Source organism: Aedes aegypti, chromosome 2, assembly GCF_002204515.2.
Source record: "Aedes aegypti strain LVP_AGWG chromosome 2, AaegL5.0 Primary Assembly, whole genome shotgun sequence".
Lineage (NCBI taxonomy): Eukaryota > Metazoa > Arthropoda > Insecta > Diptera > Culicidae > Aedes > Aedes aegypti.
The window spans coordinates 14,296,784-14,311,329 of NC_035108.1; the positions used below are offsets into that span (position 1 = coordinate 14,296,784).

At 36.4% G+C, this 14,546-nt stretch overlaps 1 non-coding gene across 1 annotated transcript; it reads left to right on the forward strand.

Moving 5' to 3' along the window:
* Window positions 1–1,426: 1,426 nt before the first annotated feature.
* Trnay-gua lies at window positions 1,427–1,521 on the forward strand. Its single transcript has 2 exons — window positions 1,427–1,463; window positions 1,486–1,521. It is a non-coding gene; the product is annotated as a tRNA-Tyr (tRNA).
* The last annotated feature ends 13,025 nt before the right edge of the window (window positions 1,522–14,546 follow it).

The window sequence follows — 14,546 nt, forward strand, 5'->3', positions numbered from 1 at the left end:
CCTGGGGCAGACACGAAAATTCTGAAAACGCCATTATTTTTGTTTATTTTTATACTTTCAAGCCCGGGGTGTCCGGTCTCTGTGCATTCAGATCGACTTTTTTTTTGTCGAACAGTGATATTTCAAGCAGAGCACACACATGTTTTTTTTCGGAAACAGGCATTTCTCCGGCGAGTTTGAACATATTTTGCTCAGATTTTGGCATCCGTCAAATTCGTTCTAACATTTTTGACTACCATCAATAATATAGTTATTAGTAGTATTATTAGAGCTAATAATTATACGGATTTAGTTCCCAATTGATTGATTCACATTAGTTATCAATAAATTACTTCCAATAAACTAAATGAAAGTTGTTGCACTCAACGTGACTACTTTAATCTGGATCATCAGCTATACGCACGTATCAAGTGCCGCACACGACGTTTCCTGCGGAATTGAAGCCGGTTTAGTCAAGTCCGACTGAGATAACTACAGTATGAACTCAGTAACTCATATCAAGCGCAAAACATTCACTTTTTCCAATCTGGTAAAAAAATTAAGAAAAAACAATCACAAAAATAAACAGAGCTAGCTTGCATTTCTCCTTCAGTCGAGCACTAGCTGGAGGACACCCAGCGTCGCGCCGTAAGTCGCCGCGACAACCCTGTCCACGTATGTCATACATATTGCTTCTGTCGTGCTTTTTTTGCATACAGGTCATAAAAGTACTATCGGATTAATTTTCACTAATTATCTCCAAGTCGGCGGTGATACAGTCAGCCACCCAACCAGTTGTCCACTAAGTAGTCGGTGTGTCAACTTCAGCACTTGGACACTTGTCCCCGTTGAGCGGTAACCGGTGTCAGGTTGGGCCATTGCTCCTATAAGGGAAACTGGACAATACTCTGACATATACTATGGCTGATCACAATGTCAATTCGTTGAACATATCTCGCATAATCTGGGATAACGCCCTAAAAGCCATTGGTAACCACGTGTGTAGCTCGTTGTTTCTGAGCAAATAAATGAATAAGCATCGAAACAAACACCACTGGCAGGTAGAGAACGTTGTTAAATAACGTGTAAGTCTATTCAAATTCTCAGAAAAAACGAGCTACACACATGGTTACCAATGGCTTTTAGGACGAGATCATAAATTATGCGAGATATTGAACTTTAAACTGTAAACGCCACATGTGAGATATATTTGTTCAGAAATCTTAGAGGTGAACAAAGTGTCTTATTGTAGATGATAATCCCCTACTTATTTTAAGTGTTGTGCGGTGCAGCTACAGGGAATTGTTTAATTGCTGGTTTAAATTGACGTTGAATTTCATACAAAACATGCAATGGAGAGTTTAAATGATACTGATTACTGTTATCGAAAATTCCATTGATGAAAAATAATCTTTTTGTTGCATGTTTTTCACCACTGATTCCAACCCCTTCGATAGCTCAGTTGGTAGAGCGGTGGACTGTAGCGTTCGGAACATCCATTCAGTTATCCATAGGTCGCTGGTTCAAATCCGGCTCGAAGGAACGGAACTTTTTTTAACCACGCCACACCATTAATCTTTGTCACGCCTGCTCGTTTTCCTGCCGCACGAAATTACCAACCAGGCAAAGTTATTTCTTCTGCAACTCCTCATTTCAACGACCCGTACCAACTTGTTATATCTAATTACACAAAACCCATGTCTTGACATATCTTAACCATTCACTACAAGCCTTAGTTTTTCATTCCTCTGCCGTTTTCTTTCTTCTACCACTCCGAGGCCTACTTGGACAGAGCCACACCGAAACCATGAGACGGCAAGTGGCTCCGATAAATGCCTTCCTAACGACGACCGCCATCCAAGCAAGCAGAAAATTTATACCCGCTTCTTTCACCGCCTGCCTTGACTGGTGGTGGCTGGTGGAAGAAATTTGTACCGAAACAAACACGATCTTGTTAGGCTGTGTTTGGAAGGGATTGTGGTGTCCTTCTCCCTCGATCTTTCCGGGTTGAATTTAACGCCATCTCTGCGCGTCCTCTCCCCGGAGTCGAAATCTGCTGAGACAGAAAATTGCATTGTACATGTGGGTAACCAGCCAGCGATGCCATTTAGAGAAATTAACATGAATTCAATTGGTATTATGGTGACACGGAGGATAGTTGTAGGCGCGGAGGTAACTATTTTACATGGATGACGGTACAGCCGTTCATTGGATTGTCTAGTGTGTTTGAACTTTAGAATTTTTCAGATAATCGATTGATTAAATAATAGTATTCGTCAGAACAAAAGCATGCTCCTTTGACCAACAGTACACAAATATATTGAAAGATGATTGCTAGAATTCAGCCTATTTTGTTCCATTTATCTAGATGTTTTGAGCATGTTTAGATAAACATTCCTTTAAATGATGCTTCGTAAATTCAATTTGTTTGTAAAGTAATTTATTTTCTGAAACAAGGTTGCATGAAAGTGGTCATAAATCAATCAGTTATGAAACCACGCTTTTTCACCCTACTGATAACGGCCGCGGCTACAAAGCAAAATCATGCTGAAGATATTCTTCCATCTAGCGTTACATCCCCACTGGGACAGAGCCTGCCTCTCAGCTTCAGTTCTTAAGAGCACTTCCACAGTTATTAACTGAGAGCTTACTATGCCAATGACCATTTTTGCATGCGTATATCGTGTGGCAGGTACGAAGATACTCTATGCCCTGGGAAGTCGAGAAAATTTCCAACCCGAAAAGATCCTCGACCGGTGGGATTCGAACCCACGACCCTCAGCTTGGTCTCGCTGAATAGCTGCGCGTTTACCGCTACGGCTATCTGGGCCCCTCTCATGCTGAAGATATCTGGGTTCGTTTCCCGGTCGGTAAAGCATCTTCTCGTAATGGACATTTTAAAGACTTTCCTGGGCATAGAATATCGTCTTGCCTGTCATACGATATACGAACGCAAGAATGGCAATCTTGACAAATTATCTTAGCTGATAACTGCTAATGTGATCTTAGAACACTTCCAAAAAGGGACATATTGTCAAGAATAAGAAAAAGGTGAAACCACCAGTCATTGAAGAATTAGCTTTCATTTGATTTTGAAGCACGATCAAAGCAAGCGAAGAAAAACATCCCATATGTTGCGGTCCATGATCGGTAATGTCGCCGAGCTTGAAGCTTGTTAAGATTAGTTTAATCATGCACTGCTATCCCCCCGATCTGATCAAAGTTGTAGCAGCATAAAACAGTCTCTCATAATGTGCTGCATATTATGATAGTTACAAAGAGCGATACGTGAGAGATTCTCTCAATTTTCTCAGGATTTAATCCCTGGAAACCACTCTTACGAGATATAAAACATCAACGATGTTATCAAATATGTTATGCAACAAGTCAATCTCGAAAACTTAAAAGCATACATCGCTGAAAATTTGACAGTAAACGTAAAATTTTCTGAGAACAGCAATAGCCCCTTTGGTCCCGAAGCCTTCAAAAGACGAAAACACGAACATTTTTGATTTATTTTCATGTAAAAAAATAAAACATTTTTTGTGAAATTTTATATTTTTTCAAGTCAAAACCTTTGGCTTTCATTTTGTCTAAGAAAATTTAAAATCAGTCAAGCGGTTCAAAAGTTATTATTTAAAAAAAAAATAAAAATTACGCAATGTCGCGAATTTTCTGGTTACCCTATTTCGGAAATGGTCACCCTAATCAAAAAATCAAAAAACACGTGTATCCTAGTGATCCTTTATAAGAGAGATACGCGGAAGCTGTCAAAGTGTGAGCCAATTGAGCAGCGAGAACTGTCAAAGCGTGAGCCAAACGAACATGTATTATGTTTGTTTTAAACTTTTCTTGAGGAGTAATGTAATCCGCTTGTAATTATTTCGGTGAAAGTTGTTTCCAACAGAGAAAAAAATATGAAGTATTTTTCTTTTTTGAATGTTTGTCAATGATATATTTAGTTGTTGATTTTTTCTGCTATTTATTAGTTTGGAAATGTAGCTCAAAGATCTATAACGAAACAAAATACACTTTTTAGCAATGAATCAACTTGGATTATGGAGAATTTGTGAATCAACTCCTGTATGAAATTCTAAAACAATCTCCAAAGAAATCTCGTCAGCTCGTAGAGAAAATTCTGAAGAAAGACTTGAAAGTAAAGTAGCAGTTGGCAAATAAAAACTCTGAATGTAAATATGGAAAAAAAAAATAAAAAATCTATGGAGGATTTTTTTTGCAAGAAATGGCCAAGAAATTTTCTACAGCGAGCTCAATTTGAAATGGCATTTCATTTCACCTGCGTACCGCAATCGAAGAAAAGGGTTTATCTTGACCATTTCTGGAAAGAAGTTTCCCTCGCATAGAGATAGGCGTTTACTTTTATGTTGAAGTGCATGCTTCCCATTCATTGCTTCCATTCATGCATTCTGTCACAACCATTTATCTATTTTGTGATGGAACTTTTTTTTTATTTTAATCCAGCAAGTTTGTTTCCCTCGTTTTACTCAATCTTTTTTTCTAGTATTTTTTTGCAAAAATAAAGCTGGAAATGCACTATGGGCCAGGGACGCAAACTGCCGGGACAAAATGAATAAGGATAAAGTAGCATTTCTGGTATTTGGTGTCTTCGGCAAATTCTACTCAGACACTTTTAGATAACTTCAAAACGGTAGGCTGTGGATTTTTTTACGTCTTAGAGCTGTTTATTTCATCAAAATGGACAACTTTGCCGATCATGCCAAGTCTTCAGAGCGTCACAGTAAAAAGCTGATTGTGGCACCACCTTTGCGGACCATTTTGGAATCATCTGTTTATGTCAATTAAAGGTCCTCGTTGATGCAAAAAACTTTGCCAAAGACACCAAATGCCGAAAGTGCTTCGTTACCGAGTTATTCATGTCACGCCAGATTGCGTTCCTGGTCTATTCCTCCATAAATTCTTCAGATCGGTGGAATTTCATAAATTCTTCCGGATTATTTTTCGATTTTCCAAATTTTCCTTTATAAATTCCTCCAAGAATTCTAACAGGAACTTTTAAAGGTTCTTTCAGGTCGTATCCTTGTCGCAATTAAATAATTTTTTTTATAAATAAATTCAAATACGGTTTTGGTAATTCATTAAGAATTGTGAAATTATTTCCACATGGAATAACTACCCTTTTATTTAACCTTAAAAGCCCTAGACAAACTTTGAATTTTTAAATGACCACAATTCGAAGACTAGTAGATCAATGAATTTGAAATAAATTTTGAAGTAAATCCGGTTAGTTGGTTTTGAAGTCCTTTGGTGAGACATTCCCCTGACAACTCCCCCTTTTAGAGGTTACGGGAAAAGCGTAGGACACGAGGGGTCCAAAATTAGCCTAATACCGATATCTCAACATCCAAATGAACTAGGAGGTTGGTTTCTTCGGCAAAGCTGTTCAGCAGCTCAAAATCTAGCGATGAAGAGGCTGTTTGGAAATTCATCTGCTAAGCGGCGTTAGTCAAAAGAAATCTTAAATCTTCTCTACTTCAAGATTATTATCAGCTAGAAGTAGAGTGTCCATCCCGGGACATCCCGGGACAAAAAATCCCAGGATTTGACCAATTTCGGGATTTCCCGATTCCCGGGATATTTGTTCTGATATCCCGGGAATCCCGGGATTCCCGAAATGTACGTAGAATTTGATGAAATCCACTAAATTCCAATGGAAAACACTGGCATTTTTCCTCACTATCAAGCCTTTTTCAAGTATTTAACTTTTATCATGATATTCTACAATATCTTCAATGGTCTTCTATCACATCTTTTGTTCTAAAGTTTTGTTGTCTTTTCAAAAGTCTGAAGCAAATTGCTTTAATGTTATGACTTAATGTTTCAACACAGGGAGCCGGATCCCATTATTGGCAGTTTTGATTCACTTGATCACTTCGGCAGTAAGGTTGAGCATTGTATCATATTCGGTCACAATGTGCGTTGAACTTAAGCGCAAAGTTTCAGACAACAAAGATTTTCTTAACGGCTTTCAGTCTCAACGGCAATCAGAACTACAAGAATAGGAATGAAAATACAATCGAAACGTAGGCGTAGAAGAGCTCTTGTAGTTCTGATTGCCGTTGAGACTGAAATGCGATAAGAAAATCCAAGGTGCAACTTATAACAGTCGAAAGCTTCCAATAGTTTCAGACAACTCGGCCGATAAAAAACCCTTATGCCAAAGTGAATCATGGAAGTGCCCAAGTAGCTCTGCACCCTACTTCCATTGATAAGTATTATAGAAAATTTGAAAAAAAAAACTAGCAATTAGTCAAGCTAAGTTTTGATTTCTGTAAAGTTACTTCATCAGAATAAGAAAGTCATTTATGAAATTTGATTTGTTACAATAAACATATTATCTTAGAAAGTCACATTTTTTTATGTTATTGACGAAACATTGTATTGTTGAATTTGTACATCCATTTCAACCAAAATACTAGTTTTATTGAGAATTTGGCAAATCCCGGGATCCCAGGATTTCCCGGGACAAGCTTAGATTTTTATCCCGAATCCCGGGACGAGCAAAATGGCCGAGAAATTGACACTCTAGCTAGAAGGTTGGTGTCTTCAACAAAGATATTTAGCAGATTGAGGGCTATCTGGCAGTAAAATATCTGATTGAGCTTTTTTTTTTCGCTAGGTTGCGCTTATGACAAATTGTCTTCAATTGTCTGTATCTCAAGATCCTCAACAGCTGGAGGGTTGACTTCGGCAAAGCTGTTCAGCAGATCAAGGGCTATCTGGCCGTGGGAAGTTTGATTGGACATTCATCAACTAAGTGGCGCTAGTGAAAACAATGCTTCAAACTTCTCTACCTTCAGATCCATATCAGCTAGAAGTTTGATGTCTTTGGCAATGATATTCTGCAGGTTGAGAGCTATCTGGCAGTGAAAAGTTAGTATGAGACTTTATCCGCTAGGTGGCGCTAGTAAAAAGATATCTTCAATCTTGCTTAAGATTTTTAACAGCTAGAAGCTTTTTGGCTTCGGCAAAGATATTCCACAGATCGAGGGCTATATGAAGATTAGAAATCTGATTGAAAAACCATCCGCCAAGAATACTCTGTTGGTTTTACCCATCCATTTGATAATTGTGTTTATTTTTAGAGTGTTTCACGGTTTGTTGTCTCGATATATGTTTGCTTGAATTGAGAGAGAAAGTGATATGCATCGATATAATATTAGAAACCGAATTAAGAACGCCACATTTTTTGTACGATGCTTCACAAAACTCTTTGTTTTTTAAATGAATAAATGAATTCACTGCAGTATATATGTCCACAGTGATTCTACCCCATTACCCCGAATGCCATTTCCCCGAATCCCATCACCCCGAATTCCATTACCCCGAATGCACCATTACCCCGAATTCCATCACCCCGAATGCTATTTCCCCGAATTCACAATTATCTTCACATGATGATATTGATGACATTTCCCAATGATTTTGAAATTCGGGGTACTGTCATTCGGGGTGATGGGTCGTTCGGGGTTTTGGAATTCGGGGTAATGGCGTTCGGGTTAATGGCATTCGGGGTAATGGGATTCGGGGTAATGGGGTAGAATCGTCCACAGTATAAGAGACTGCGTATTTCACACGTCAAAGCTACCTTCTGAACAACTACATGTTGACATTCTATACTTGACTTGAAGAAGCTTTTATTAACAGATATTTTGTATCGACTGTTAGATTATTTATTATACCAAGTTTTTTGACAATTGGAGGATTTTGTGCATTAGTAGTAAAATTGGTTGAATGCCAGACATTTCTTTAAATGCGAATTTTACCGATAGTTTCGAAATCAGCGTCAGGGTTATCAATTCTGGCAATGTTTTGGATTTTGTTGAACTATCTTGATCATCAGTAAAAATTATGAAAATTTGTGGTTGAGACTAGCAGTGTATTACCATTTTTGTTTTGCTGTATGTTATGGAAACCCGAGCAGGTGTAAAATGCTGACCAGGATCATAATTTGTTGTTCTAAAGTAATAACTGACGATCATAATCAGTTAAAGGTTTGTTGGAGATAAGAGATAAAAGATCAAAAATAATATCAAAAATTAGTATGGAGAAGTATTTAACGCTGACCATTCGACTATATCTCACAATTGGAAGATAAAAGAAATAAGAGTATCATGTTTTTCGCTGTCTGAGACGACTTGTTCCTCTTAGAGGTTGCCTCGACGTCTCACTTTTCAGTTCGGCCATTTTGTGTTGTGTTTTATGTCAAAGAACTAATTCTAATGTATTGTGTCCAACTACCGCGTTATGCTCTACTAAATTTACGAACATCTTTTTAACATCATATTGAGATATGAGATCAAAATTTGTTCGTTTCGAGATATGATTTTGAAATTCCCGTCTGTCCAAAAATAATCAGACAAAATAATAAAGTTTCCAACAAAAATTTGTCTTTGCATTCCAGTTCTTTTCGTCCATGATTATCCCTGCTTTTTTCGAAAAAGTTTCCAAAGAAATCCATCAAGTATTAACCTGGATGTTTTAAAGAAAACAAACCTTTAGAAAATTTAAGAATCTTCCAGCAGTTTTTGCAGTAATTTCACCAATAATTCCACCAGGATCTTTTACAGAGATTACTTGCATGAATAATTTTGAAGTTTCCTTCAAAAATTTCATCATGGTGAGATTTTGCTATAAATTTCATCGTGATAATTTCTCCAGAAATAATTTTACCAGAACTTGTTGCAGGGATTTTTGCAAGAATAATTGGAATTGTTGCTTTCTGAATACTTTTGGGAATTCTACAATGGATTCCTCCGGAAATTTCTACGAGAGTTATTATTTAAATTAGTAGGAAAAACTCTCGATGTAAAACTTGACCTAAAGAGAAAAAAATGTAAATTAAGCTCTTTATAGCTGTTTATTAGCTTATGCGTGACAATAAAAAAACATTACAAAAAATCTGAACCATGTTCCCAAACTGCAATACCACTTAAAAGATTGAAATAAAGCTATTGAAAAAGTCACATGACATTTCCAATTTCGTTCCTTATGCAACTACCTGATGTGTCGTTTACATTTTGTTATATAAAAAAGGCCGAGATGAGCCAGCCTTGGGCTGCAAATCTCGTTAATGAAGATAATAATAAAAATAATAATATTTAGAAATTTATAACTGTATCTATAGCAAGCATCATAAATTGATATTGACGCTTTACCCGACGAACTCGTTTTGGTTTAGACAACAATACATTTTTTTGTTATGTTGCAAAAATCGAACGGGCACTGTATCGGTATAATGAAAATGATCTTTTATCTTTCTTCGCAACTAAAAAATATTTGAGATTACTAATTATCAGTTAGGTACAGATTTTTAGATTATTATGCGGCTACTCCAGTCAAAGCACGCATGTTTGAAAAACAACAAATCCATCTGAACTCGCTCGAGAGCATCTTTTGCTGTATTGGCTTTATGAGTGCCGTAAAACAACAAGCGACAAACTTGAAAATCCGGAAAAACCGACAAACAACTATTGGCCGGGAGGAGAATTGATCCTTTGTTAATTTCAAAGGGAGGTTCGTTTTGACCTGGTCTGAAACAATGACCGACTTAAAGAAGATTTGCATAAATTCCCAATCCGTTTGATACATGCCCATTGTTGATGAGTGCTGCGGCAGCATAGAAAAACATCTTGTCCAGTGCTTAGCAGCAAAAGCGCAGGTGTCGGTTTCTGCCTCATATATTTGCGTATGGGTATTCCGAGTGCAGGTGGTTGAAGCAGATAAAACAGACAATCGGGCCTGATTACAGGAAGGATTAGAGAACAAAGCATCTTTCACGGAAAATTAAGCTTCCGAAAAAGCATTAGAGGCCGGAATTAGTGAACAAGATGTGATCATTTGGACGCGCTGCTACCTTATGCACATGTGCTACGAATCACTTTATTAGGGGGTTTTATGGGGGAGGCAATATTGTGCTGAGACAGGTCCAACCTTGTTCACACCTCGGCGTTTTTGGACAGGTTCGGCAAAGCCATCAAGTAATTATGTTGTAAACTTGCAGCTTTGCTAACATCTTCAAATTTTGTCACGTTTGAAACTAATCATGGCGAGAAGGTGGGTCACGTCTCACACCGAAGATGGCTTTGCGAAATTATTGGTACGATTCGAAATCAACCTGTATCCAAGCAACCTTTGTTTCGCCACGCCGCCTAATTACAGGCTACTTCGTCCGGATAAGGTAATAGGCAGGCAGGTAAGATATTTTTTTTGTTTTTGGGTCAACTTAAAAGGAAAAGATTTATGGTGACCATTTTACGGCTTGTTTGATCATCCTTTTCTCTAATTCTAGCAAAGTGCCGTGGGAGGTTGTTTGCCATCTCTCGAAAATAACACGTGATAGGAAAGACTCACTGCTTGCTAGGACGTGCCTAGTGACGTTTTGGGCACAAACATCATCGATCACTTAATGCAATACATGTGTCTGGAAAGCGAAACATGTGAAATGTGATCTTTTCCAGTGTAGTCGATTGGTTACATATTTGTTTCAAGCTTTCTCTCATCCATTTTTTTTTCTTTGAGAAAGCTGTTGTTTCAACATAAGGGCTGTGACGAAGTAAACTTGGAAAATTCAAACTCTTGTCCAAATTACAAATAGCTTCATATACATTTTTCAAATGTTAGTGTTGTTGTAGTCTTAAAAAATATTTTTGTGTGACCAGTTTGTTGAACTTCACTGTTTTATGCGTAACATGTTTTTCTAAAAGCCTACACTAGAGTGTTTCAAAAAACCTTTTTTTTTTCATTTTTTTTTTAACATGTCCTTATCGTCTTTGACTGTCTTCGTGCTCTTCCGAAATTCCCGTTTCATTATTTCTCAGTACTGCTCCACCGGGCGCAGCTCCGGACAGTTTGGCGGATTCATTTCCTTTGGAACGAAATGGACAGAATTGGCCTCATATCACTCCAGGACACTTTTAGAATAGTGGCATGATGCCAACTAGGGTTGTCGTAAATTATTCGATTATTTCGATTAATCGATTAATCGACTCACTAATCGATTATTTTTTCATCGATAGCTGGCTCACTCAGTAATCGAGATAATCGATTAAATGACGTCGATTATTTGTCAATTTTTCCAAAAATAAAATGTCCAATTCAAACTACGGTTATGTGTTCCTGTGAAACACTGTGTTGTGTAAGGTTGTGTACGAAAAATTATCGCACAGGCAATCATAAAACCACGAATATGTTGATAGATCTAGCAGTTATTCATTTTGATATTCTCTGTGCATTAACTCCAGTTTGTCATTTTCCTAGATCATCGATGCGAGAAATGTTTTCGATAAACACAATCCTATAGTCCGTGAATCGCAAGGCAGTCCCATCTGCATTTTTGCTCAATTATAGTTAATACAAGTTTCAACATATATTCCTATGATCTACACTAATGAGACTAAATAATTTGTTCGGTAAAATTTGTAAAACAAAAACACCAAGTCGAATTGTTCCATTATGAAATGTAACCTCATTACATAGTTTTGTAACGTGTTATATAAAAGTTAACGGTGTTTTGATCATCTTAATATTTATCTCATAAGGTATCAGAATGGTGAGCAAATTGTGAAAGTTTTATTGATATGCAAACATGTTTTAATCTCCTGAACTTATTATAAAATTCTTTTGGTTGGATCAATGGGACTCACTTACGATTCACAGCAGTATATTGTCAATCAATTAATTGGCCATGAATCATTCTGTCATTGCCCATGCTACAAATTTGTACTACCGTTTCCATGTTTCACACTATACAGCGGGAAGTGTGAAATATTCTGCTCAATATCCTTCATTCACTTTTGGAAAGATTACTACCTCCACTTTCAGCGTTTTCTTGGTCTACTCAGAGTATCTCTTGAGATTCTTCCACATTTTTAAACGAATGTTTACAATTGATTTATCAAAAATTCTCATAGAATTTTTTGCTTTCTTTATACATTAGGGTAATTTTTGAACATTGGCAAACGAACATATCCATTCTGAAAAAAAATTCAGTGTGCTCGGGGAGCGGCGCAACAAGGCATTATTGCTTTCAACCGCTTTCAAAAATCAATTTTTGAACCGAATTTTTTTATCGTTCTAATGTATGGGGCCCTAGAAAAGAGCTCAGAACAATTTTTGTCATATTAATCATGTACACAAGGAAGTGGTCAGAATTTCATAAGTGTGTATGGCTCACATTTTTATTCTGATTCACAAGAGCATCAAGTCATCGACGATTGGTGTTGGCCATGTGATATCGGTTCTGGTACATTATGTTGTACTATCGACAGCTCAAAATCTATGATTTTTATCCACATTCAGAGAGACCTCATACCATAGCAAATGTAAAATAGGTTATATCCGAATCCTTAATTTTATGACAAAACTCGAAGATAGACCGAAATTTATATTTTTTATACAAAAGTAAAAAATAACGTAAACCCTTCGACCAATGACTTAACATCATGAAATCGATACAGATAGGGCTACAGAAATTTCTCCAGAATTTTTAACAAATTTTGCATGAAAATTTCAAGAGTGATTCTCCCGGAAATTTATCCAGTAATTCTTAGATTAATAAACTTGTATGGATCTTTGCATAGATACATTCAAAAATTGCTCCAAGAATCACTCTGCGAAGATTTTTCCATAGAGATCTCTAGGAATATTTATAGCTGTGTAAACCCTGTAGATTTCTCTAGGAATTCAATATGAAGCTCAAATACGAGATTCCCTCATATTTTTCAGGGATTGCTTTAGAAATTCCTTCATGGATTCCTTCCCAAATTATTTCGTGATTCATCCAGGAATTTCTTCAAAGAATTCTTGGAATTCATCCAGGAAGTTGGTAAAGATTGTCCCAAATTTCATTTCAAGCAATCAATTAGGAATTTTTGTAGAGATTCCTCCAGGAGGTCCTACAATAATACCGCTTTTATAAATTCCAAGGCTCCATTATTCTCAAGACATTTTTCCAGGCATTTTTCAAAAAGAAAAAAAAATATTGTCAAACTAATCTCTAGCGATTCCTAAGAACATCCTAAATATTTCTCTATCATTTTTATCTAGGATTCCTATGGAACACTCTACTAGAATACCCTCATGAAACCGTAAACGACGTCCTCTATGTGCACCTGCAGATTTTTTACGATTTCAACCAGGGTATCTTATTAAAACTTTTCCTCGGATTTCTTGGAGAAATTCTTGGAGTACTTCCTGGAAGAATTTCAGGAAATAATCTGGAGGACATTTTTGAAGAAAACTCTGAAGAAATAACTAGAGAAATTCCGAAAGAAAAAAAACTGTCAATTCTAGGAGGAGTTTTCAGATGTATCAATGTAATGGATGAGTTTTTACAGGCATTATTCAAAGAATTTCAGGAATAATACTTGTTGTTTTTTGACTAAAGAAATCCTGGAAGTAATTTTAGTACCAATTTGTTGAGGAATTATCGGTAGACTTAATGGAAATCTTGTAAAAACAAATAAGGGATTCCTGAAATAAAAAAATATTAAGAAATTCTGGCCTATTTTAGAAGTAATGACCATAAAAAAACAGGTAGAATTCCTTGAAAAAAAATTGGAACAATTTCTAGAATTAGGCGTAGATGGATCGTTGGATAAATTTATAAAGGAAAATCGTGAATTTCTTAGAGGAATTCTTGAAGAATCTCTGAGTTTTTTTTAACTCCTGTAGAAATTCTTAGAGCAACTCTTGACAGAACCACAGGAAATGTTTTGGAGGAGCCAAGTGATATTTTGGAAGCAAAAATTGGAGGAATCCATAAACAAGTTTCCAAAAGAATTCTTGAAGGAATCCCTAGAGGAATTTCAAACAAAATACTTGCAGCCATCTCTGAAGAAATTTCAGAAGGAGACCCATAAGCAATCCCTAAAAGTTCTACTAGAGCCATTGATGAAGGAACCCTTGGATGAATTATATAAATATTTGCAGGAATTTTTAGAGGAATCCCAAAAGAAATTCATTGTAAAATTTGAAGAAGAAAATCTTTAGCATCAAAACAGAAACGATTCGAATAATGCCAAGCATAATTCTTAATCCCTTTACCGACAGCTTAATCTTTTCACCAAAAAACAGTATTCAAATCGCGATAACTTTTTCGTTTTTCACAAGTTCTCAAAAAACTTTCAAAATTTTTATATTCTGTGTCGGTATTGACCACTGGTCATCTTGTTTTGAATATACAGTCGACTCTCCACAACTCGATATTCTATAACTCGATATACTCTATAACTCGATGGATTTGTCGGTCTCTTCAAATTCTCATACATCGAACTCTCCATAAGTCGATATTTCTATAACTCGATATCTCCACTAGTCGATGTCACGTGAGAGGTAAATTTCCCTCCATAACTCGATATCTATTTAAAAATCATTCTTACTTGAGGAAAGTTGGTCTAATTCTTGTTAGTAGGTGAATAAATACTTGCAAGTTTTAATAAAATTTGAAAAACACGAAAATAAAAAAAAAATTGTTGGTGAAGTAAAACGTGATTTTTCGAGCATTTCGAAAAAAGTTTTCAAATAAT